The sequence below is a fragment of the Pempheris klunzingeri genome, chromosome 24 (genome assembly GCF_042242105.1).
Source record: "Pempheris klunzingeri isolate RE-2024b chromosome 24, fPemKlu1.hap1, whole genome shotgun sequence".
In the NCBI taxonomy this organism is placed as follows: domain Eukaryota; kingdom Metazoa; phylum Chordata; class Actinopteri; order Acropomatiformes; family Pempheridae; genus Pempheris; species Pempheris klunzingeri.
The window spans coordinates 7,054,277-7,080,054 of NC_092035.1; the positions used below are offsets into that span (position 1 = coordinate 7,054,277).

Below are 25,778 nucleotides of genomic sequence, written 5' to 3' on the forward strand. Positions count from 1 at the left end.
GGGATCATACCTCTCATCTGAACTCATCCCCTCAGTATTTTATGGAAATGGGCTGTGGTTGTGCTATGGTATGTAATACCTTCATTGTTGCATTAGACTTGTGTTCATCTTCTTTTGACAGCTGTGTTTTTACTGAGCTGTTAGAGTCAGGTTTGACCTATAAAAGGCTAGAAAGTAGCTAAAGCCTGCTTGAAAAGCAGCGTGCTACGTTAACAAGCACTGTGTGTGTGTGTATATCACAGTTAGTATGAGACACAGAGCTCCACTGTTGTCCAAAAATGATTAAAAACACATCAGTTGCACTGGCTGACATGTTCCTTCACCATGAACACACATGCTGTAGTTAATTCTGACTCAATCCTACATACACTACTGTTGTCCCACATGTGAATTCATCTGCCACTGAAAATGGACCCCAGCAAATTATTACTATTTTTGGATATAAACTACAGTGACCACCTGTTTTGGGAAATTACCGAGTGTTCATATGCTCAGTAGGAGCCACTGGAGCTGAGAGCCTCAGACAGAAAGCCCCAAAGTCTTGAGAAATGCTCGAACCCTCTGGACAATCAGAAAAACCGTATTGTTTCACTGACTTCAAGTCTGTAGCTAGCTTTTTTTCCAGCTGCCATTCATCTTAAGCAAGCTCACAATGTTTTTTATGAAAGAGGAGTATTTTCAATACAGAGAACCAAGACACCAGAGTGAACCATCTCCTGGAAAATCCTGCAAATAAAATAGTGAATCAAGGGAGACAAAAGTTAATAGTCAATTAATTTATCACTGTCCTCAAGAGGGTATCTAAACGTTGCTTTGCTGGGGTCTCAAAAGGAACCACATCTGTAACAGAACTGTGATTAGTTAACACATCAGCCGTTTGTAAGCCATTCAGCATTGAATTCTATTGCCTCAAGTGCCAAAACATAAATAGTCAAGTATGCAAAAGCCTTTGAATTTGATTTCACCCATGGCTCCAGAAACAGTCAGCCAATGGACATCCCTTCCAGTCAAGTGCCAGACCAACCAACCTGGCAGCATGCTTCTCATCCGAAACTTGTTGACAAATTAGCGAATGCGCCTAAACCCATTAAGTGGCTTTCTAAATGCTGCCACTGGGGGAACTGGTGGCTCCTTCTTGCCAGGCCTATGAGCTCGGCGGCCAAGCCTGGCAGCGACAGCCCATTGCAGCGCGCTGACCAAGACCGAGGCAGTGTAAATGACAAATGGGATGAGGACCACTGGGTAAGAAAGGAAGAAAAGAGGAGAGGTAGCCTGTGGCTCTTTGATAGAGAGCAGATCCGGTTTGTCATGGTGAGGTGGAGGGGATGATAGAGAGGCAAGGAGGGCAGGGTGGGGGAGGATTACAAGGCCTGTGGCAGCTTCAAACACCCTGTAGGATGACCACAGACCCTGCCACTGCTCTCCACTCCACCTCTCCCCTCCCCCCTCCTCCCCCTTCAGTGCTTCTTATTTTCACTCTGTTGCCCCTTTTTCCTCCCCCCTGCCATCCCTTACCACAAAGGAGCTGATGAGAGAAGCATGCCTACCAGGCACTCCCCAGGACCAGTGGAGATTAGTCAAAGCTTCGTTTCAAAGCACAATGTCCCGAAAATAGACTGTATGCATAACTAAGCCTTCTGCCCACAGATGCATTATGGACAACGCCAAATACTTTAAATAGAGCTTTCTTTGATAAAATAGACCTGGACAGGTAGGCCTGGAGGATAATCACTTTGACAACACCCTTTAAACACACTGTAGCAAATGAAAGTTTAAAATGTATTATAGAATCCATCATTCTGTGCTCATAGTTGTCAATTATGACACAAACACATCCTTAATAATACAGTAAATAGTCTCTGATAAGAGGCTGGTTACTCTTGAAAAATAGCCATGAATACTGCTGAAAGTTTACATCCTGAGAAAGAGAGAAATGGTTGGTGCAGCATGGCTCATGCTGACACTCTGATGGCCATTTGTTCCACTGACAAGATCATAATTTAAAAAGACTGGCAGTATTTCAAATTTAAGGAGGGAAAATAATGAAATATCACTTAAAGTTAGGCTGCCTGAAAAGCCACTGAACATTTCACACCCGCTGTGTCTATCAGAAAGTCACTATTGAAATTAGAGCCAGAGGAGAGCTGTCAATATTGAAATGGAAAAACACTCTAATGGTACACATTTAAAAATACTCTGCAGGGTGAGTTATATGAAGAAAATGCTGCCTATCCTTTCAACTGGATTGCTAAATTCAAATAGGAGCAATTTTCACAGTTTCACTTGACCAGTGCAGATAAGTGCTTGGTTAATGTAATGTAGTGATAATAATACTTGGATTCTCTTTTGAAAATGCTGCTGAACTTCCAAAACAGAAGTAAGTCAAAGTTTTGCAGGCAAACTTACACTTGAGGAAATTCTTCCTGAAATCAAGTGCTCAATGCTCACGCTCAATTAAATTGATTACAACTACATCATCTCCACAGAATGTATGTAGACAGACAGACAGATAAATAGATAGATAGAGAACATAGGATATAAGATGTACTAGTGTAACGGGTGTATAGATGGGTACGGTAAAAGATAACTCAACGGACCGTCCTCCGGTGTTTATTCCATCTGCAGAAGAGATGAAACCATGTTAATCATCCTCTGGTCTTTTTTTCTTTTCTTTCCTGCACCTCTGCTCCCTCAGCAAGGCAAAACAGCATTGTGCTTTCATACTTCACTGGAAAACATTTTTCATACAGTTAATTTTAACAAATCTCCTCAAAACAAATGAATAAAAACACATACAACAGAAAAACAGTGACACCTAGTGGCTCCAGTAACAAGTGCGTGGGGATGGAGTGACTTAACAGAGACAAAATTTATAACTTAAAATAAAATGCATACCTGCAGAAGAGATTAAACCATGTTAATCATCTTCTGGTCTTTTTCTTTCCTGCACCTGTGCTCCTAAACATGTAAACATGCAGTGTTAGCTAGCTAACACTGGGCCAACTGCTGTTCGCGCAAAAATAACAAAACTAAAAAGCATCTATAAAACTTATATTAACGGTAAAAACAACACAAAACAGCTTGGTAACATAAAAGTATGCAACAATAAATAATATGCACCAAAAATTATAACTTAAACGGCTACATTTTCAAAGAAAATAATACAATTACAGCAGCATTCTCTCACATGAGTGAACCACAGCAAGGAAAAACGCCATTTTGAAAGTTAGAAGGGAGGAGCTACGGAAGCCCGGGAGCTACGGAAGCCCGGGAGGTAGGAAAAGGCAGAGTGCAGGAAAGTTTATAAGATAACGGTAATTAAAAATAACTAATTGAGATAAAATTCACAATTACTCAAAATAATGATTAAATGATATATAAAATTCACAAACATGAATTGAAAATAATAATTAATAAAGTACATTTTTAACTCCGTTACACTAGCTCTTATGTTTTTGGCCCACATCTGATCATTTGTTTTTTCCAAATAAGGTTTTTGCTGTGCTTTCAGTGATGCTGTGATCTCTCACTGGACACAGAGGAAGCCCTTTATCATCAGCAGCACTCCCACTGGTCTGGGGGAGATGAATTAATGCCTCCCCTCTCCTATTTATATTAATGCTGCCCTGATGGGGGCTTGGGAGCTCAATGTAGGTCAGTCATGACAAAGCACAGAGTGACCACTGCCACACTCTCCTGAGTGGCCACACTGATTGATTTTTTAGCTATTTTAAATGGCACAGTGACTGAAAACACAATATATTGTCTTTATTTTGTGAAGTTTGCTGATTTCTGCTTGACACCTTATGGGTTTATTATGGCATTGGTTTTGAAACTTTTTATGGCACTGGAGGTCAAAAAAATGAATTAATTAAAGCACAACAACATGGATGAGTCAATTGTTTCACATTTTTCATTTTTAACTGGTAACAATATAGGTGAAACTAGTAACAAAACAAGCCTGTCTTCAAGAAACAATATAAACACAGTATTACATATATTGTGTTTAAAAAAAATACACACACATATATATATATATATATCTATATGAGATAAATAATAAAACAAATACAATTTCTAACTTGTGTGCTTTAGTAGCCTAAACCTAACCACACACAGAGCTCAGGGTGAAGACTCTGGTTCCTGAGTCTTCCACTCTGTATCCTCACCATCCGTCCTGACCCCCCTACTTCCCTACACCGTCAGTGGGGTACATACAGTAGATGTAGAACATGAAGAAACATTTGCTGTGGCAGTAATTATACTGAATTTTACTGAAATTAGATTATCTTCAACTTTCTTGTCATGCATATTCCATTGTTGTACTATTTGTATGATATACCTCTATTATGTAAGACAATAATGTTTTTTGTTTTCCCACAATGTACCACACAGCATAAATGAAGGAACTACTCACAGCTGGATCATTTCAATTTGACTGTCAAACTCCAATTGGTTCAGCACAAAATGATAAAAAGTCAATTAAATCTTTAATACCAAAATAAAACACTTTAAGCCTCAGTATATGGGCAGAGCTCCATTCATCCAACCAGCAAATCCAAAATCCATGTGGTCAAAGCGAACAAGCTGATGAAATGCTGGCATTTTGGAGACAAAAGAGATTTTCACCTGACAACAGAAATGTGTTTGCAGAGCCAAATACAGCACATTCACTCAGCTGCATTTGTCGCAGCAGAACTGACTTAATCTGCACTAAACATCTGAGTTGAAATTTAAAATGAATTTTTACCAAGCCCTGCAAATACCATCAGAGTCTTATCTAAATGCCACAGCATGTTATTTTACACAGTTCAATATTGAAAAGTAGCAGCATCAGATGACAGCAGAGCAGCATGAGTGACACAAACGACTCAGAGTGAAATGGCAGTGCAGCTCTGAACAGACGGTGACCCGGCAGAATGCCAAGTGTTTGAGCTTTTAGTACAAAATGTTCACAGGCCAGAAAGCCATATGAGTCAATGCATGTGTTTAATTCCACATATCATTCCCACTGGAAATGGTGAAATGTTGGGTTTTATTACCTCTTTTAACCCCTTGTTGACTATTATTGCGAATTTGCCTCAAACCGCTTCCGGTCTTGATGCAGCTGAGTCACACAAAGTCACACAAAGTTCCATGTTCTGTGAGGAAAAATCAACTAGCTGGACCAAGGCGAGAGCGTTTTGTACCTACCAGCCATTTCGAACCCAAAATATGTAAAAATGAGGCCCCAGTTTAAAAATGTCAAATTATACTTTAACATTTGGCTTGAATGCAACAGGCAGCCTTTCAAGGCTTGTTTCAGTCCATCTTAAACACTTCTTGGTTGCATTTCTGCTTATTGCATATTGATATTGATATTGCAAAGCAGTCTGAGCTGTCCCAGACACATGAACGGGCTGTCTGACTTCCTGAATTAGCTGCAAGAACAACTCCATTTGATACTTTTGTCATCATGACAGGCTTCATCATCAACTCAAGAGACAAATCACTGACTCTTCCTAACAATAGTAAAACAATACTGGAATTTGATGGATGATTTGGGTGATTTTATAGGATTATGGACCCACTTTTCACTTTCGCAGCACTCTGCACTGATATGAGAAATAATTATCTGGGAAATAAAGCTCAAACAAACATCCTGTGAGTCCACACTCAAAGCCAGGGGCAATTTGGCCATGCTAATGCAGCCAAAAGCTTTTTACAGTGTCTCATGGTGGTAATCACAAAAATAAAGTAAAACCAGAAAATAATCTGCACATTTTCATGTCATCTATAATTCTTATACAGCAGGAAAGATAAAAGTAGAGTAGTCCATTATCATCATATCCTATGGATAGAGACAGGGCACACTGACAACATGATAGTAATAGTACTTAATTGTGCTCTCTGTCCAGAAGATAATCTCTCCAGCAGCTCCAAGATGAAATGTTAATTATCAAAGGGAATGATGGGAAGGGAATGGTTTAGGATAAGCTCAGCTCCGCTGTTGCCACGTTTCCCAAATCAGCCACTCGGCCGGTCGGACCAGCTTCGAGCACAGTGAATGAGGGAAGGTGAAGAGAAGACAACTGAAGCCAGGCGTGTTCTCACGGCTGCGCTCTGTAATTAGGCTGAAACATTAAAGCCCACATGGGGTACGCCTGGTGTTAAACATAACCTCCCCTGACTGACAGTACAGCAGTGAAACAAACACACCACAGCTGTCAGAGCGCGTCAGCCCATGCCGGTGCATTTGAGGGTCACATCATGTGACAGCGGAGCAATGAGTGCACAAATAATGACATCATGATAATGACTGAAAAAGGCATATGTGGACATTCCTCCACAACTCCTTTCTTTCACTAAAGCTGCACATTAGCTGTGGTTAGTTTGGCTGCATCCTGTCTCCACAGACGTTTTGTAGAGGATGACACCAGATTCAATTTTTTCCTCTTCTCATTAATGCCTCTGAAAGAAACTGACATGTATTTGCCAATCAGACACTACTATAGTAGGTTCTCCTTACCTCCTAAAAGTCCCCAAAACCCATTAAAAAGAGGGCACAGAGCTCAGTGTTACTTTTACTAATGTCATCAATCATGTTCAACAATACATGCTCTGCAGTTTTTTCTTGTTGTGACTTTATTACGCAGCTAATTACTAGTGTAATTGGATTATTTTTACTTTTTCCATTACTGAGCACTGATTCTTGAAAGTAGTTAGGAGGCCAAACAAAGTTGAAGGTGGAAGGTGGAAACATTGTAGGCAGAATTTAAATATGTGGAATCTGTAGCACTGCAGTGGCTGCAGCCTTATGAAGCCACCTTGGGAAAAGAATACGACGCACATCTTTGACGTACTGCAGAAAGATGTTCCTCCTCTGGTTGAGCATCAGTCCATCTAAAAATGATGATGATCTATGATACATGAGTCTCTACTGTAGCACTTAGCATGAACAAAGTTAAACAACCCTGTTTTTTAGCATTCAAAGAACTACAGTTGCCTTACCAAGTTTTGACAGCAGAGCAGCATCATTGCAACCGTTTGTAACTGTTTGTAACCTTCATACAAAGGAATCCACTTGCTCTCGCAGGTATTTGATTGGCCAATCGTGGACTCTCTGAATATGTTGCCTGTTGCCTTGTTAACTTTTTTTCCGGACACCCCTGTGTCCTCTTTGGTACCCCCACAGTTTCAACACAATAGCGTCAGTATAATAAACACATTTATCTTTTATAAATGTGTGTAAATCTGTAAATATGTGCCGTCTGCCTCCAGCTGATGGTCCTGCTGGAGTCCTTCTATAGAGGACATGCCTGCTATGATCTAAGGGCTTTTAGCTAAACTAAAATCTGCTACACTGACTGTTTCATTGTCCAGTTTTCTGTGATATTACAAATGCCACATTTTGACTTTTGGAAAAGAATCCAGACGTTTCAATTCAGCACAGGACCATAAGCCTATCAGTCTATTAAATGCATCATGACTAATTGTAAATGCAAACTGTGCACTGAGAACAATACAGAGGACCTATACGTGGCCTCTGTGTTTTAAATAGGAGCTATAGCCCTGCTTCGGCTTTCCATCATAGTGAAAAAACATGTCTCTGCAAGGTGTGTTAATTACATTTTGACAATGAAAGCTGTTGACATTTGCCAATTGTGCAGTAAAGCAGTACTAGTAGACTACTGGTGTATTTGTGGCTGACTGTCACAAATACATTGATGGGTTAAGACTTTTCACAGGTTTTTATGATGACGGACAAAAAGTAAAGTCACTCTTCAAGGTCACCTCAGGTAATGTTTTAGGAATGTAATAAAACAGGCTGCTAACTACAGACAGAAAGTAAAGGCTCAGTCCAAAAAGAAGCTTTGACGGCAGCTTGAACTGAGTCATCGACTCTGCTCTCTATCCTCCACATTCTTCTTGCTTAATGCCAGCCGCACGCAGATGTTGCCCAGCTTAATTATTTGGGGATGTTTCTGAAGCAGGTAAACAGTATAAATCTGTTGTCTGGGTTCTTCTCATTTTTAGCGAGAAAGTCTTTGATGTGATGTGACTTCTCTCCTGATAAGAAGGCACAACTTTTCCTCTCGCCTGACAGTGAGAGATGTCTGTTTTCCAGCATCAAAGGAAACGACAGTCAGTTCATTTACTGATCTAGGACGAGTCAGTTCTGAGCGCACATACACTAATCTACGCACATATTCCATGTCAGTACATTGGGTGGGTAACACACTCACAGTCTGGGGGTATGAAGGCAATAACTGCTGTCTAATTCCCAGATGAGAGGTAGCTGGTGACCAGGCTCATCCAATGGTAGAATAAGTACTGGATGTAAATAAGCGTCACAATCAACAATCAATATCGTTGGAAAGAATATTTTGTCAGTACCGAAGATGCTACATCTGTCTCCCCCAGTTCCCGTCTCCATGCTGTGCTAAGCTAAGCTAAATAAACCCTGGATGTTGATCTATGCACTGGAGTCACAGAGATGAAGTTGATATCAATCTCCTCATCTGACTCTGAGTAAGATGGCAAACAGGCATGTTCAGCTGCAGTGAAATCAGATTTCTCATTGTGCACCACAGCTGTATTTTGACAGCAGGTGTAAATATAATCCAGTTCAATGGAGCGGGACAGTGAGCCCTATTGTTTTTGATGTGACCAAATCTCTGAGCACCTCCGCTAAGATCTTAACCTTGATTCAGGAGCATGGAGACGGGAATTTGATGCATTTTTATGTGATTACAATCTGGTCACCAAGGATGCAAGGTAATGCATGTGGTGAATTGGTTTCTGTTTCCACTGCACTCTGACATTTGATTAACTTCAAGAGTTGAAAAGAGTCTAAATTGAGGTAAATCTAAGTGAAAATCAAGAGAAATAGAACAGAAACCAAACATTTACACACACATGAAAAAAAACAAACTTTCTGCTCACTCCTTATCGCCCTCAGCAAAATGCTCCCTGGGAAACATATGCAGAGAGTAAAAGTCATCAACATATGAGGGAGAAGCAGAGGGGAATGTGCCAGAGAGATATTCCACTGCAGCAAGCCCCTCTCAACTGTGGAAAAGTGTGATTGGTTACACATCCATTGAGCCGGGGCACTACCCCAGTGATCCACCAGCGTATGTTCATTAAATTCTGCAGAGCTAATTAGAATCTATTTGACATCCGTGGGGAGACATTTGCACAGCTTGCAGAACTACACAAACAATTCACAAGCACAAGCAGCCATGCACACTGCAGGCATTTTAAATGGGAAAAGATGCCGTTACAGCACACAAGGTATTGTACAGTAAGTAAATAAAGCATGTGAAATGTCTCATCAGCCATAGCTGAGCATGTAATGAAAGCACTTTAGGCTATTACTTCTCAGTTAACAATATAAACAGGCCTGACAGCTAATATCTATGAGTATTCATTTGTTTTATCTCACTGCTGACTCACCTGCTCACCACAGGACCATCAGAATGTGAAATCCATGACTTTTCAAGGCTTGTTTACTCTGATATTCATCCCTGATTTTTTTTCTGTAGAAAGGCTAAATCAGGTGTGAAAAGTGGCAAAAAAAAGGAGAAAATGATCCAAAGAGTTGCCAATTAGTGATTTTTTTTTTAATCCAAATGGAAATATTCAATTACAGTGATCTACAAAAAGGGTCCAGGGCAGATATTTGCTGTGGGCTCCCAATTAATTTTAGTTTTATTAATCACAAATCTGTTAATAAGTACACACTAACTACATCCGACACAGGTAGACAAGACCCGTAGTAATGCTGGCCTAGCCTGGAGGGCCTTAAGTTTAGTGGTGCATATTCCAAAACAAATTTGCAATTAATTCAATTACCAGAAAGCAGCTGACACCAGGGGTTAGGGGCCCAGTGGGAGGATGCCCACTTTTGCCTGCTGCTTTGACGATCTAGAAACTGCTAATAGCACCCCGAATCCCCCAGCTGATTCTTATTTTGAAATTAGAGACAGTAGAGTTGAATGTAGCATTAATGATCAGTATAATGATTCTCATGCTTTAGAGATAATTTGAGATGTTATGCCTTTTTAAAACTTGGCATCTCTGTATTTCATATTATTCTGTATTTTATAGATACACAAGTTATAATTATCATTACGACAAGATCTGAATCTGTCAATTGCAAGAACAATATATAGTAGATATTTTTTCATATTATGACATAACACTTTTATCATAATGCAGCGTTCGGTGGTCTGTATCTCACAATAACAGCAATGTCACAGTGACTTATCCATAAAATCCATTAAAATGATGATAAATATGTAAATATTTAAAAAACAGACATTGTACCAGTCAAATGATCAGGTAACTATAGAACGGCACATATAGATTAGTTATGATTAAACACAGAAGTGCAAGAAACCTTCCCTATGTCTTTCATGAATTCAGTGCACTCCACAATTTTCTACTCACAAATGTAAAATGCTGAACAGCACGGTAGTCAGGCGAGATATTTAATGACTGGACTCCAAAGAGCACTATACCATTCTTCCACTTCTAGTACATGTAGAACATTGTGGATTCTCAGTGTGTGTCTCATTTTAAAGCTCTTTACATGAAGCGGATTATTACATGAATGTGTCATGGTGGAAATAGTTGGCGACACCCTGGTAAAGACTGAGCACTGCCACAGAGGGTGGAACACCATCAATCAGATCTCAACCCAGGTTGTTTCGGCTTTTTATGCGACACGGTGTCACATTGTGTTTGATAAATACGCGTCAATGAGCACAGTTCAAATCCAGCAGCTCAGTATCAGTGTGAACAAGCACAAAGCCAGGCAAACCAACTTGAAAAACACACTGCAAACTTCCTTCATTGCCTCATTGAGTGTGGAGTGTGATGGTAAGATCCCGAGGCATGTGACTCCCTGAGTATTTGTCACTTCATAAATGTCAGCCAAATTGTCAAAGTCTGACCATGTGTCAGTCCGAGTCAGGGCTACTTCCTTTTTCCTCCTCTTCTATCCTTGACGGCGGGGCCTGAGACAGGGCTGCAGCTCTGACACCTACATCATTAAAGCTTCATCATCAGCGGCCATCCACGTGACAGTGCACACTCACACACAGCTGTTGGGAGACTGACAGGCCTGATGTGGAATCTCTGACGAAGCTGCTGCTACAGATCCAGCAAGGATGAATCAAATGGGCTCCCATGTGTCTGCCTGGTGCAGAAAAAAAAAACAACAGGCCTACAGGGTGTGTTCCCCCTCAAAAATATTCTGTCTTTTCTCTTCCTTTGCCTCCCATAACACTCACCCACTCCCACCCTCCTCCCGTCATGTGGCTGAGCTGAGCGGGGATGTCAGCCCCCCTCTTAGTTTTCCAAATTGCTCCCGAAACCTAGCCAGCCATGGCAGATCTGCATTCGGCAGAGGACGGAATGAGGGCACACGGAGAGGAATAAGTTTCCAAAATGAAACATGTAGATGTTTCTAAACGCGATGGCCCCCGGGAAACAGGCTTTTTAAACGGTGAAGGAGTCACTTAGTCATACCGGCGGATAAAAGCCGACCTTAAGGATACTCATGCAAGGACGAGGAAGCAATTTCTACTGATTTGATTATTACTGCAGCGATGTACTGTAGGTGGGCATTACTGTGTGTGGAGGAGCCTCTTTGATGAGGATGCACATGAAGCAAGAAGAAAAGTGAGAAATATCTTCCCATAGTCACTAAGCACACTTTACATTCTACATGGGGTAACATTTTTTCCCTTGATTTCTTCCTTTCGCCTTTCCTTTGTTCATCTTCTATCTTCCTACTTCTTTTCTTCTTCTCTTTCCCCTTTTCTCCCCTCCTTCTGTTCTGCTTTCCTCCTTCCTTTCATCTATTCATCCTCACTTTTCATTTTTTGTACTTTCAGTCTTTCCTTCCATCTTCCTTTTGTGATTTATTACCCTCCTACCCATCCTTCCTATATTCATATATATATATATATATATATATATATATATATATCTTTACTGTACATTGTGTTGAGAACAAAATGACGTAACAACGGTCAGTGGAAACCAAAATCACCAACCGACTGAGGGCTGGATTCAAAATCATACCGACAATCAAAGTAAAAAATTTAAATCACAGGCAATTCATAATGTGACTCAGTAGTGTGTATGGCCCCCACGTGCCTGTATGCACTCCAGACAACATCTGGGCTCCGGATGAGACGAAGGATGGTGTCCTGGGGTCCATCAATGCCTTCATCATCCAGGAACTGCCTACACACTCTGGCCACGTGAGGCCAGGCTTCATCCTGCACCAGGAGGAACCCAGGGCCCACTGCACCAGCATAAGGTCTGACAGTAGCTCTGAGGATTTCATCCTGGTACCTAACCCACCGCCAAACCGGTCAGGATGGACGATGTTGCAGGCAGCATAACATTCACCACAGCATCTCCAGACTCTTTCACCTCTGTCACATGTGCTCAGTGTGAACCTGCTCTGTGAAGAGAACGGGGCGTGGTGCTGGGCTGTGAGCACAGGTCCAATAGAGGACGTCTCCTCCATGCTCTTGAGACTGTGCTGGGAGACACAGCAAACGTACGGATGTGCCTTCCTGGACGAGCTGGGCTACCTGTGCAACCTGAATGGGCTGCAGGTACCGCCTCATGCTACCAGTAGTGACAAGGACACTAGCAAAACACAAATCAGTCAGGAAGGATGAGGAGAGAGCGACTGTCTGAGGCCACCACCTGTAAAACCATTCCCTTTGGGGGGGGGTTGTCTTGCTGCTGTTGCCTCTCCAGTGCACCTGTTGTCACTTTCATTAGCACCAAAACAGGTGAAGTTGATTCACAATCACTTATGCTTCCTAACTGGACAGACTGATATCCCTGAAGTTTAATTAACTTGGTGTTATACTGTCATGATGAAATGTTTCCTTCCTTTTTTTGAGCAGTGTACACATACTTCCTTCTTTCTTTTCTTTTCTTCCCTTCCTTCCTTCATATAATTGGAAGAACATTGGATATACCAATGTATTTGAATACATACAAAATTGTTTGTATCTCCAAAAGTTTCATTTTACCCCACAGTAAACCGTACTTCAACACTCGTCTTCATATCTCCTCCATTTTAACTTTTCATTCCCAAGTTAAGATTAGACTGCAAGGCTTTCCCCTGTAACAGTGTTTTTCCATAGTGGATCAGAATATTTCTTGCATTACTGTCCTCTTCATATGGAGACACTTGCTGCTGTCTCAACACTTTGCACTTGTCATTTGGAGAAACGTCAGACAGCAAAGTTGGAAATTGGAGATTTGAGGCTGCAGCAGCAACAGTCGACCTGGCAGTGAGGCTTAACAAGCTTTCTGCTCTGACCTCAGGTGTGCTTGCCCCCCCCCCCCTTGTACTCCTCTGCCAGCGATGGTATACACATTGCAGGGGTGTATGATGTGTGACAGAGCTGTCACAGGTATCAAGCCTGTGTGCGGCAAATCAACACACTGTGGCGAGGAGTGTGGGGAGGACAGGCGGGATGAAAGGAAGTAATGGGGGGCTGGAGAAGAGGGGGGTGTGAGGGCGATCTCCATCCAAGTGACAGCTCGTCCATGTGGGGGACAGATGGGTGACAGTGATGGAGGGGGGTTAGCATCAACACACACTGTCATCACGTCCATTTAATCACTGCTGTTCTTTGCTGTCTTGCAGACTTTCTATACTTCTAAAAACCCAGGAGTGTTTTCAGACGTGTGCAGGTAAAGCAGATAATACAGTGTGTATACATACTGTACTACTACACTATACACGTGGACCTACACACACATGCACATTTACAGTGAAGCCCTACCGCAGCACTCAACACTGGACACACATCACTGCTCAGGCTAGATCTGGGTCACAAGGCATTAAATCCCCTTGTTCATCTGCTTCCCTTACACACACACACACACATATACACTACTGCAACCTACTACGCTCACCTCACCACATACCATCTGTCCTCCAAAAGCTGGACTATCAAATCCATCAGGGTCTAACAGGTCAACCTCCACAGAGCTGCCAGGCGCATGTGAACGAGCCAGCTGCCAATGCCACACAGCACACTGCTTCTGTGCTCTGTATCAGTTTCTACTTGAAATGTGTATAAATCATGAATCCAAAAGAATGTCTTAATCGTGATTATTTGTATTAGAAGAGCTAGACTGCTCCTTTTTTTTTTTAGATGCATAATCAATGAATGTGCTCTTATCACCGGGGGTTATCTGATGTAGAGATATACAGCTTTAAAGCTTGTGAATAAACAGATGGGAAAGTAAAGAATCATTTAAATATCCAGCTGTGTAGCACCTCGTAGCACATTAATGATTATGTATTTCAAAGTGATAACTATGAATGAGATTCATAATTATGATTTAGTATCTCATGAATTCTCACAAAGACACACAAGACTCGTGTTTGCATCCTGATGCATCCCCTGTGTTGTAAGGTTAGGCCATGGGGGGGCTATGTGTATTGTGCAATATAATTAATATTTATGATATATGAATCTCATGAGGCAAACTATACACTTCTAATTATCAATAAGGATTATAATAATTCGGGGATACCAAGCCATCATTACAAGAAAATGTTCCCTGTAAAAACCTTGGAGCTGAAGTCCTGAATGTTTTCATCAAAGCTCTGCATCTTAATGGTTCATCACACGTGGCATTTTTTGTGCTGAACGATGGACAACACTGAGCTGAAGACAATGTGCTCGGAGCAGAGCGCTGATGGAACAGAAAAAAAATGTGAAAAGGAATTTATGTGTGCGATAAAGATTATAAGAAGAAGAAAAGGAAGAAAAATAAAAGGCATTTCTTCTTAAAGTACTTGTTTATATTGCAGTATTTAGTACGAGATAGTACTGAGCACTATTCCGCTTCATCCACACCTTGAATTTTGTCCTTAATAATATGCTTAAAAGCCTTCAGTATTTATTTATTTTTCTGTCCACAATGATCTTCCATAGATGCTTCCATATTGTGACCTTACCGTTCTTGGTGAGACGGCTGTAGTAATACTGTCAGGCAGACTGATTGGCTGACTGATCGAAGTGACCATAAAAAGGAAAACAAATGGGTCTCCAGAACAGTCAGAGAGACAGAGACGGGGGAGACGGGGGAGGAAGGAATGCTTTCTGTAGAATAAGAAAATAAACAATGTCTAGTGGGCAGAGGAAGATCAACAGAGATCAGGAGAAACCAGAGAACAGTCATGTCCGCTGAATCTTCACAAAAAACCTCAGCACAGCTGAAGTTTTCCCAGCCCTTAACTACTGTCATAGCAACCATAAAACCCTTCAGTTGTTCTGATGTTCATTCTAACTTCAGAAAATCAATCAAGGTAGATGAGAAACCTGACCTTCATCACAAAACAAGGGGGAACAGAGTGCCAGCAGACATTCTGCTCAGCCAAGCATTAGCCTGTATTTATTGGCTATGTCGAGCCACAGAGCTGTTCTTACGTTGCCTGCACTGTTCTGCAGCACCCAAATCAAATTGAAACCATGTAGTGTTCAAGCTCCGGCAGGTTTATGTGGAGGGTGAGAGGAGAAATTCTGTATAATAAACAATCAATACCTGTGATAACACATCAGATGACTCCTGAGGCCACTGAAGACAGAGCACTGCAGGCTGCATTGCATCACCTCAATCATCATGCCAAGTTGACAGAAGTGGGTCACAAAGCAGAGAAAAATTATATAAGAAATCAATACTTAGCAAACATACAAACATGTCAAAGCAGCTGCTAATCCTCTTCCAGACAGCAGCTCCCACAAGGAAGCTGACAGGGATGGAACCGGCTTCATACATCCTCACTCCCAACTCCCCACCCCGAAAAAGAAGGTGTGAAATCCACTATTTCCACTGTGATAGTCAAAGTTAAAGTTATGAGAAAGGATATACTGCTTTTCTTTAACATCACATCTTGGGCTTTGTAGATAAAAGAATGTTCACCATGTTTTACTGGCTGCTTCTGTAATTATCACACATGAATGCAGTGGAGTGCATTACGTCACTCATGTCAGGCAGAGGATTCAGGTATTATGGGATATCAGGTTACAGGCTATTTTAAGATACCAAAATTTCCTCCTAAGTGAAACTCAAGGAAGCGAAAGCTCCACACTCATAACTCCAATGTCATCTTTTTGTTTTAAATCCTGGCTACAGCTCAGCTGGTAGCGTAGGTTGCCTGCTAATTCTAGTGGTTGTGCTTCGTTTCCTGGCTAACCCGTACAACTGCTGTGTCCTTGAGCAAGACACTGAAGCCCAAATTGCTTCCCATGTATATGTATGGGGAAATAACACATTGGACAAAATTGGCTGCTAATGTTATGTCTTTTAAATTTCACAGGACTACCAACACAAATGTAATGTAGACAAAAAGTCCAATAGAGCAATAGAGAAGTGGAGCAGTAGAAAATGCTAAAATGAAGATACTCAGCTAGATGCTTACATTCAAATTTCACAATAAATCTACAACAGACTATACATATTTCTCCAAATTGCATATACAACATACACTATGAAGTAAAGATTGAATGGAAATATTGAATTGTGTCCATAGACAGTTTACTTTATTAATCAAAAAATAGTCCAAAAGACCAAACCAAACACTGAACCAAAGGAGGTCAAAGGAGGTCTGAGGAGCCAAACCTTAATCAGAAACACATTTTACGATGAACCACCAATAAGTCCGTCCTCTCAATCTGTACAGCTATAAAGGAGAGGATGTAAGATAGTAAAATATACCCTCTGTGAGTCAGTAAAAACATCAAAGTAGTATGGTGTTACTGTTTCTTTTACCTAGGACCATCACCTTTAGCTAACTGGTACCATTTAGTTTTAGTTTCCTTAAGCTAACTGTGACGAAGACTCTGTCACTGATTGTGGACGGCACATGTTTCAGGGTCTGAAACAGAGCCGATGCATAGTGCTGGCTTATATAGAGGCTCCAGAGGTCCCGTGCAGGTGTGCTGATGGCGGAAGGTATCATGTCTAACCGGGTTATAGGTGATGTTACCTAACTGATGAAGTTGTGTCAAAGCGTTGGGTTTATTTAAGTGGTGATGCCTATAAGTAGTGATACTTGTGTGATATTTTTGATTCATGTAAGAACTGGCAGTGAAGTTGATTGTTTAAAGGGAAGATAATTGATTGATGAGCGGTTGGTTGGTCTAGGGGGAGGGGCTTAACATTTATAAGCCTCTGGCCACCAGTGTGAGGGCGGCTGTAAACCAGACAGGTGACAGGTATTTCTTTTAGACAGCTGACCCACCGATTTTTGTAACACTAGCCAAACCTTAACCATAGAGGCAGAAGATAAGAAGATATATTCTGTCATGATCATGCAGGTCATAATGACAAACGTACTGATAACAATGTAAAACTAACCATCATATTATAAACTGATCACGTTTTTGGCTAATGGCTGATGCTGCATTAGTAATTCCTTTTAAGGGTAAATTACATTTTTTGAGTCAGTAATTAACAGTGACTTCATTACTCTATTGATAAGTTCTGGTCCCAGACTTTAGCATTCACTGTACAGAGGAAATCAAGTGATTCTGCCCTCTGGACTTCCCAAAAAATTGGGAAAATGTCAAGCTCACTCTGATCTGGGCCTTGGCCCCCTTTTGAGACATATAAAAATAGAAAACAGCTGTCAACAGTGTAGAGATTTCTATTTCATTCTTCCTGACTGCAGTCATTCAAAGTCATAGAAGCAAGAACATTTGTAACTTGTTTGATCAAGAATGTGCAGTCGACAGTTGTTGGGTTGCCGTTAAATAGAAGGATCTTGTATCTCACTGCTACATGGTAACAAAAGTCAGAAATCCTAATGCAAATATCTGTAGAACAGATTGGACCGTGTGCTGGTGCATGTAGACTGCATGGAGAAAGATATGTGGGTATTACATACTTGAGAACCTTGGTTATATGAGTGGAGGAGCTCATACACATTCATTAAGATTCAGACGGGTTAATTAGGGAGAGAAGCAGCAGCCGCCGCTGCCTCCATGCTTGTGTCTTCAGAACATCAAAGCAGCATTGGCCCGCTTGGTGGTCGGCCATCTCACTCTTCTCAGTCTCTGCCCCCAAGTTGTTGAGTGACATTACTCTTTAATCAGCTTTGCATCTGGGGAACGCTCTGTCCCACAGACATCATGCAAATGAACCCACTCCTCTTTGGTGGAGCAGCGCCTGATGAGGCCTGATGCATTCTGGTGGTCTGCTGCTCCGTGCCCAACGCTGGAATACTCCATCATTATGTAAGATTGGATTTGTGCAGGCCTGAGCCAAGGCAGCACTGCTTTTCCAGCAGAGCGGTCTCACAGGGACAAAAAGTTTACCTCTTAACCCTCAATTCAGTTCTGGCAAGAATCCATTTGTTTGTGTGGGCTTCCAGATGGATGGAGCTGGAAAGTGATCTTTTCTTTTGGCTCATGAGATATCTGTGGGTGTGCCCCCGGGTCACTGAATGTGTTACTTCTGGCTACATTCACCACAGCTTTTTCAATAAAGTCTTGGTGGCTGGTGTCTGTGGCCTGTAAGAGTGCCTCCCAGCTGAACACTGGGGGTGTGTAACATCTGCTGATGAACTGCTCTGCTGTACAGTAACCTCTTTAAAATATGGACCATGATGGATTAAAGAAAATAATACATGTTTTACAAAGAAAGGCGGTGATTCATCTGATAATGCTCTGTGAGTTTTCACAATGTTGTTCCATACATTAGTTTGAAAAATCCATTAAGCCAAACCAAACCCCTCCTCTGCTGCTGTTTTTGAAACTCAACAATGACTTGTGAGAAAAGATGAATATTTATGTTGGACAATTCTGCAAAACCCAAATGTTCAATGGCAGTATTTCAATTCTTTTAAGGTTCTGTTATGGTAAATAACCTGTGGTTAAAGTATGGCTAGGATCTTGTAACTACAATACTTATGTTAAGGTTAGGGAAAGATCATAGATGTAGACTTGTATATTGACAACTAAATAAACTGTGAGGTGCAGAACTGTCCAATATGGACATCAACCCTGGGATACTGGAGCTGAGGGTGTACATAAAAGATGAATAGCTTCTCTAACCATAATACCACCAGACTAGAAAACAGTGTTAATACTGCTGGAATCAGACATTCTGGGCTACTTACATGAGACAGAATACAGTACAGAGGAATTACAATCTATGGAGGAGGAAGAGGCCCGGCGGTGAGGATGAGGATATAAAAAGTCCATGTTTACATCGGTGAAATATTTCTTTAACTGTGTTTCTTCTTTAACCCCTGAAATCTTTAAAAAAAAAAAAAAAAGCCAAACAGAAAAAAAGACAGATGATGCAGTTACAAAAAATCCAACTGAAATATATAGTTTGAAAGTCGTGCTGAGGGACATATTTCACCAACTTCCATGACACTGGGCTGTATGAAGAGGAGAAAGCCAGGGTCTAACTGAGGTGACACAGGCAAATTGCAACCCCCACAGTTGATATGGCTGGGAGTCCTGTCAATCAAGCAACATGCCCCAAATTATATTTATCTCTAACAGCACAGAGGAGAAATTTGCTCCTCATTCACTTCAATGAAAAATGATTTCAATGAGGACTAGATGGGTTTGTTTATTGTCCTGAATTGATCCTGTCTCATTCCTTTAACACAGAGTTGAATCTCATTGAACTTTGACCTGCAAATCACCCAGGCTTTCCAGAGTCCAGCCAATTAGAGAGAATAGATGGGAGTGAATAGTCATTTAGGATGTATTGATCGTTTTTATCCCACAACTTTTAGCTGTTGTTCCTCCAGCTCCTGCAGTTGATGCTCATAACCGTGCTCACATTACTTCCTGTTCTTGTCCCACCTTTCTTTAAGCCACACACACAAGTATATTTTGCACCAAGGGGCATTCAGAGGTCACAGAAAATACCTGTTTCACATACTAGCTGTGATTTGCATGAGATCATTTCCACTTATGCCTTTCACTAACCAAAATGTATACATCAACAGAAAAATAAATACGTTTGCAAATGAAGATCAATAATGTATACATATATATTATTTTATTTGAACATTATCTACTGGCATTATTCAATATTCAAGGTAATATCAGTGTCCAATTCTTTTTAACCAATCATTTGTTCACCATCATAAGTCCAAAACATACTGGTGCTACTGTGCCCTGTGCATTCATTTATGTCAGGCACGACCAAAAGGGAAACTGGAGAAACTTTCTCTGCACATCATTCCCTGTGGCTCAACAAAAGCAAACTTCATACTTGCGGCCAATGAATGAGCATGTGAGAACTCTGCAGGACTTACAAAATTACCAGCAATATGTAAGCGCAAACATTTGTGAGCAGCAACGCTGCCACAATATCCAATGTTCATGTAGACGGAACAGAGCTTGAAAAACGTTTCTGCGGCCCAACAAACCGGGAGCAAGAGTGAGACGCTGACATACACCCGTAAGTGGACTCAGATGCTCCTCAGGTTGGTGGTCAGAAGGAGAGATCTGTGCTGCTAAGGCTCATGTCTGATCAGCCCACGCTGAAACACCTGATATCTGAGGTTTTTTGAGCCAGCATCTAGTGGTATCATCTGTGGTACTACATCTGTCTCTCTCTGCTGTTTCCCATGATGATAGCTGTTTGAGTTCAGAGAGAAACGCACCCCCCCACCCACTTTGAACACAGTGTGTTCTGGTCTTGAAATTGTTGGTGTGGCTTCCCCTATAATGGATTCGTCCCTGTGTGAATGTCAGTGAGGACAGACAGCTTTAAAAAGAGCTTCTTTGATTCTGACACCTGAACAGGACATTTATTGTTAATAACATATTAAGCTATCAACTTGTATAACAGGGTAGAGCAGAGCTGCCGCACTTTGACATCACATTATATAATTATATAATATCTATATAATTGGCCAGAGAAAAATGCATGTTGCTGCTGCTGTTTTTGGGTCCTTTGTGTCCACTGTGCCATTGAACATTCAAGCAGTTCACTGGCTGCACATGTTCCTCATCTCTTTTCCTTCTATCTCTCTCATTTCCATATGTCTTCCACCTTAATGGAGGATTTGACAGCCTGCAGATAAGAGAACTTCAGTCATATCCTCTGTTGGGAGCTTTTTGCCTTTCTGAAAGTGAAAGTAAGCTCAGTGTTTTATGTACGAACTGTCTGCAGGAGTTAAATGAACGTATACTGAGCCTTTGAGCAGACATTGTACTCTACAGCCATCAAGTGTGCTTTTAAACCACACAGTGACAGTTGTGTATTCACAGACACCTTTGAGTCATCTGGAACAAAGCTGTCGAGTTAGTCATCTCTTCAATGCTTCAATACTTCAATACTGTTTCATATTATTGCTTTACCTCAGCTGCCATTCAGATTCCAGGGCCTGGGCCGACTGACATCTTAAATAGTGTCGATGAATGGGCTTTGAAAATAAAATGCTAATGTGACAAATCGGCTGTTATGTCTGGATGATGGCTAAATGATGACAGAAAAAAACCTAACACTGAAGATAAAGGTTGACCACAGGGAAAAAGCAACACTCTCCTGCTATTTCGATGAAATCAAAGCACAGCTAAGTAACACAGCATCACATCTACGTGACTGTGCTACGAGCTACTGATGAGCATTCTTGGATCTTGTATGAATTGTATGAATTTACGCAATATATCTTAAGGCCAAGCCTCCTGGAATAATAATCAATAATTAACTCTAATCTGTATTATAATCTACACTGAACAGTATAAATCCATTTGAAGTGTTGAGTGGAATCAAGGAGCAGAAGAAAATAAGAGCATGAGTGCATTGTAATGCTAACATTTTTCTTTTTGAAGGAGCTGATGTATAATCTGAAGATCAACCTCAGGTTTAAAGTGAACCACAGCTACCACAGTGGAGAACAACAACAGCTGTTACAGCACAGTGACTAAAGTGTGCTCGCTGCACAACATGCACGTTCTGAACAAATATTAGACAAAACAAATGAAAAGCGTTCTTCTTTCTAATGTGTTTAAATGTAATCAGGTTTCCCTTTGTGTTTCACTGGCTTTATAGCACAGTGTTACCCTGAGGCAATGCAAACATTCCTCTGTGAGTGCCGTGAATGTACATCTACTCTATATGCCATAATGTCTATTTTATTATTTCATATCATTGTTATTGCTGTCTCACACATGAATGAAATGTGTGTGTGAAGTGATATGAATACTTGTTCTGTAGTCATGCTTGGCTCATATAAGGGGAACATAGACTTGGCTATCATACAATTTCCTGTTTTCAACCATAATGGTTCACAAGGGAAAAGTGTGTTTGCTTAATTGCTTTTTGGCTCAGACACGGGGGCAACATGACCTGGCTGGAACGGAGATCTTGATGGATGGACTTTAGGGGTATTCAGGTCCTCATTGTCAGCAATAAACATCTCCTCATTTACACAAGAAGGCTACATCTCTGTCCCTTTATTATTTGATGTGACTGTGACCATCAGATTCCACGACATGAGTGGTTTCGAGTGACAATGTTGGTCACTGATACATTATCTGCGTGCCTAAATCTTCCAAAAAATATTAGTTTTAATGAAAAAACATGTTGTGTATAGTAGAGTTAAAATACCAACTACTAGATAATTGGCACAAAATGTGGTCCACACAAATCCTAGTCTAGTTTAAATCATTGTGGACTCCTAGTCTTGTTTAAATCATGACCACAATCCTTCTGCAGGAGTTTTAGTTGCCTTAACTAACCATCTATATTATATGTATTTTGACTTCATTTGAATTCTTTAGTTGTTTGGATTTGACACATCTATTACAGGTTGAAATTGTGACGTATCATGCAAATCAGTAGTTAACGTGCAGTAACAATGTCACAGCAGAGGTGTTTCTTACAGGTGCCAATCACGCTACAACCACGCTGCTAATCTTACAGCAATGGCAGGCACTTAGCCACAGTGTGCTGCCTACTGAACATAGCCTACAAAATAGGCAGTCCATTATGTTAACAAACGTGTATGCTATTTTTTCGAAATTACATATGGGAATCTGTATGACATTTTCTATTTAAAGGCAATGATTGGGGTGAAATATGGTGGGGTTGGCAGGAAGTGACTCATAGACTCCCAGGACACAGTGGGGGAAATGGACCATGCAGTAACTGCTAAACCAATGAAGACACCAGCTCCAGAATAACAAATCAAGCCCCTGACACACTGCTATCAGAGATTAAAAGCTAATGCGCCTATCTTTGCTGTCATTCTGCTCCACTTAGCCATCTCTGACTTAAATGTTTTGGGGATATTTTCTGTGTTTTGTTTTGTCAAAATGTCCTTTCGAATGAGCTGTTTGCTGTTCCCTTTCATTTTCCACCAGACCTGCTGTGCTGCTTTTCAGTTAAGGCAAAATGAGCCCGCCATCTCACCAACTGTAATTGCTGAAAATTCATTTGAAGTGTGCAATTATTTTGACTGTCCTTTGCTTATAACAGCATTTAATCAAAGGAAACTATATCACACTCATCTAACACATTCTCTGAGAAAACAGGATGGAGGAGGGGGTGGGGGAGCTGTTGTTGCTGCAGCCATCATCTGTCATTGAAAGGCCGGCCAGGCAAATTGAAAAAAAAAAAAAACACAGCCTCGGATCATGGAGATTTACTCAGCTGCTGACCAAAAAAACCCATTTTAAACACCATCCTACTTTCAGCCATTTTATGAAGCGTTATTATCTGCAGCACAGCCGTGTCCATGTGCAGGTTGAGGCCGGAAGGGACGTTCATCTCCTCTCAGGGAAAATCCATCTGGGCACTTTTCAAGCCCCTCAAATCCCTCCAGTGCATCTGTTGCATTCTGTAGATGACAGTCTGGATGGAGAGCAGCTAATGAATGCTTGATATTGTAACGTTTCCTCAGCCAACAGTGACTCCTCCAAGCAACGTTTTGTTGCAAACTAACATTTTTATTCCAGACAACAGACTACGGCGAGAACACACAACTTCAACATGAATATCAATATACTTTGGTTTTTGTTTGGAATCACAGTGAAGGCTGAGCAAAGGCTATGACAACACTGACCTTTAAAAGACAGGATTAGTGAGAAAATACAAAGGCTAAGGTTATGTAAGGAAAAAAAACTTTCCACTAAGTTATGAAAGCTCATGGAGTGAAGTAACAGATAGTTCCACAGTTAGAAAAGCCTCACTCGCCTGCTGTGTTCAAGTGTTCAACACATTACAGCAACAGCTAATCTGTACACACAGAGAAAAATCATTCAATCCGCCCAGTACTTCTCTTTAGTGCCTCCAAGTGCTGGATACAAATGCTGGCTTTTGGTCTATGTATAGCCAAACCTGGCAGCCTCACTGCGACAACATGACTCCAGCAAACTGCTGACACTGCATTAACACTGAGCTAAATTTTAATTAACTGGAATGGTGAAGTGTTTTTTGATGTCTTATGATACTATAATTGTGGCCACTGTTTAACCGTTTTTTTTTTACCTCAAAAATAATTATCTGTATTTAAATGAACTTAAACCTAAATCAATTCAAAATTCAATGACTAGTAACTGTTTCAATTAAGTTTTTCCTATTTAGGTGATTATTTGGCATAATCATAGCTAATTATCAAAGCTTATTATCTGAAGATTGTTCTGTGTAATGTAGCGAGATCATTTTAGGGTTTGCCTAAACCTTTAATGATCCTGAGGTGCGTCTCTGGACAGAATGAATGAGGAGGGACCGATCTTCTTTTCTGCTCTCCTGGGGCAAACACAATAACGGCCATTAGAAGTAAGAGTTACGTGGAAACTGTGTGTGTAATATTACTTTACCCCATTTCAGACTCAAAGAAAAAGAAAAACAGGCCTCACATCCAATGTAATCGATCCTGAAGTTATGATGGAGCTATTTGGTATCTATAGGTATATTTTTTGACCTTGTAAAGAGTCAGGATAGCTGTTTCCCCTGCTTAAAGTCTTTATGCTAAGCTAGACCAGATAACCACAATCAATGTGAAAAATGCTGCCACATGAAGGCGGATGAGAGGGGCTGATGGAACAGAAGCTAGTGGACACTGCTGATTAGTCAGGACCATGGCAGTGGCACACATTGTCAACAGCACACACAGAGCACCATTTGTCATGTTAATGACTGTTTTGCCAAAGCAACAGATGACACGCTCGCTCTGCTCTCCTCTCCCCGCCCTCCCCATGTGTGTCAGCCAAAACGAAAAGCATGTTTGCAGTGCTTTTTCCTTTTTTTTTTTCTTTCGGCAGGGTCTGAGCTGCAGCTGCAGCCCTCTGCTTTTCTGTATTATGTCAGAAGGCATCATCTCATACTCTGACTCACTATTGGAGTGTATATCCACCGCTGACGATTGTCATGAGACAGCGATGGCACATTTCCCTCTCGCTCCTCACGTGCTGTTGTCACTCCACCGCCAGGGGGGTGGAATTTTGGAGTGGTAATGACCTCCTCCCAGACACGGCTGTCCTTGCAGAGACGAAGGAGTCATAAAGGAGGAGGAGGAGGAGGCTGAGTACCTGCCCTCTGGCTACTGCAGAGGCCACGAACAGACTAGAATAGAACAGAATGATGCAGAATAAAATAAAGGAAAACTAGAAAGGAAAAGAATAGTATGAATAATGGAGGGCAGGATGAATATGTTCCATCCTCATACAAAAACGACAACAGTGGTAATTTTTTCAAGGGGTTTTAAATGACCAATGTTTCGATGGGTGACCTCTAGTGGCCATCGTTATTATGATAGC

General features: G+C 41.1%; 1 protein-coding gene across 1 annotated transcript in view; it reads right to left on the reverse strand.

Moving 5' to 3' along the window:
• Positions 1-25,778, reverse strand: part of nlgn4xa (neuroligin 4 X-linked a) — a 67,403-nt gene that overhangs the window by 13,092 nt on the left and 28,533 nt on the right. The gene's annotated exons all lie outside the window — the stretch shown is intronic.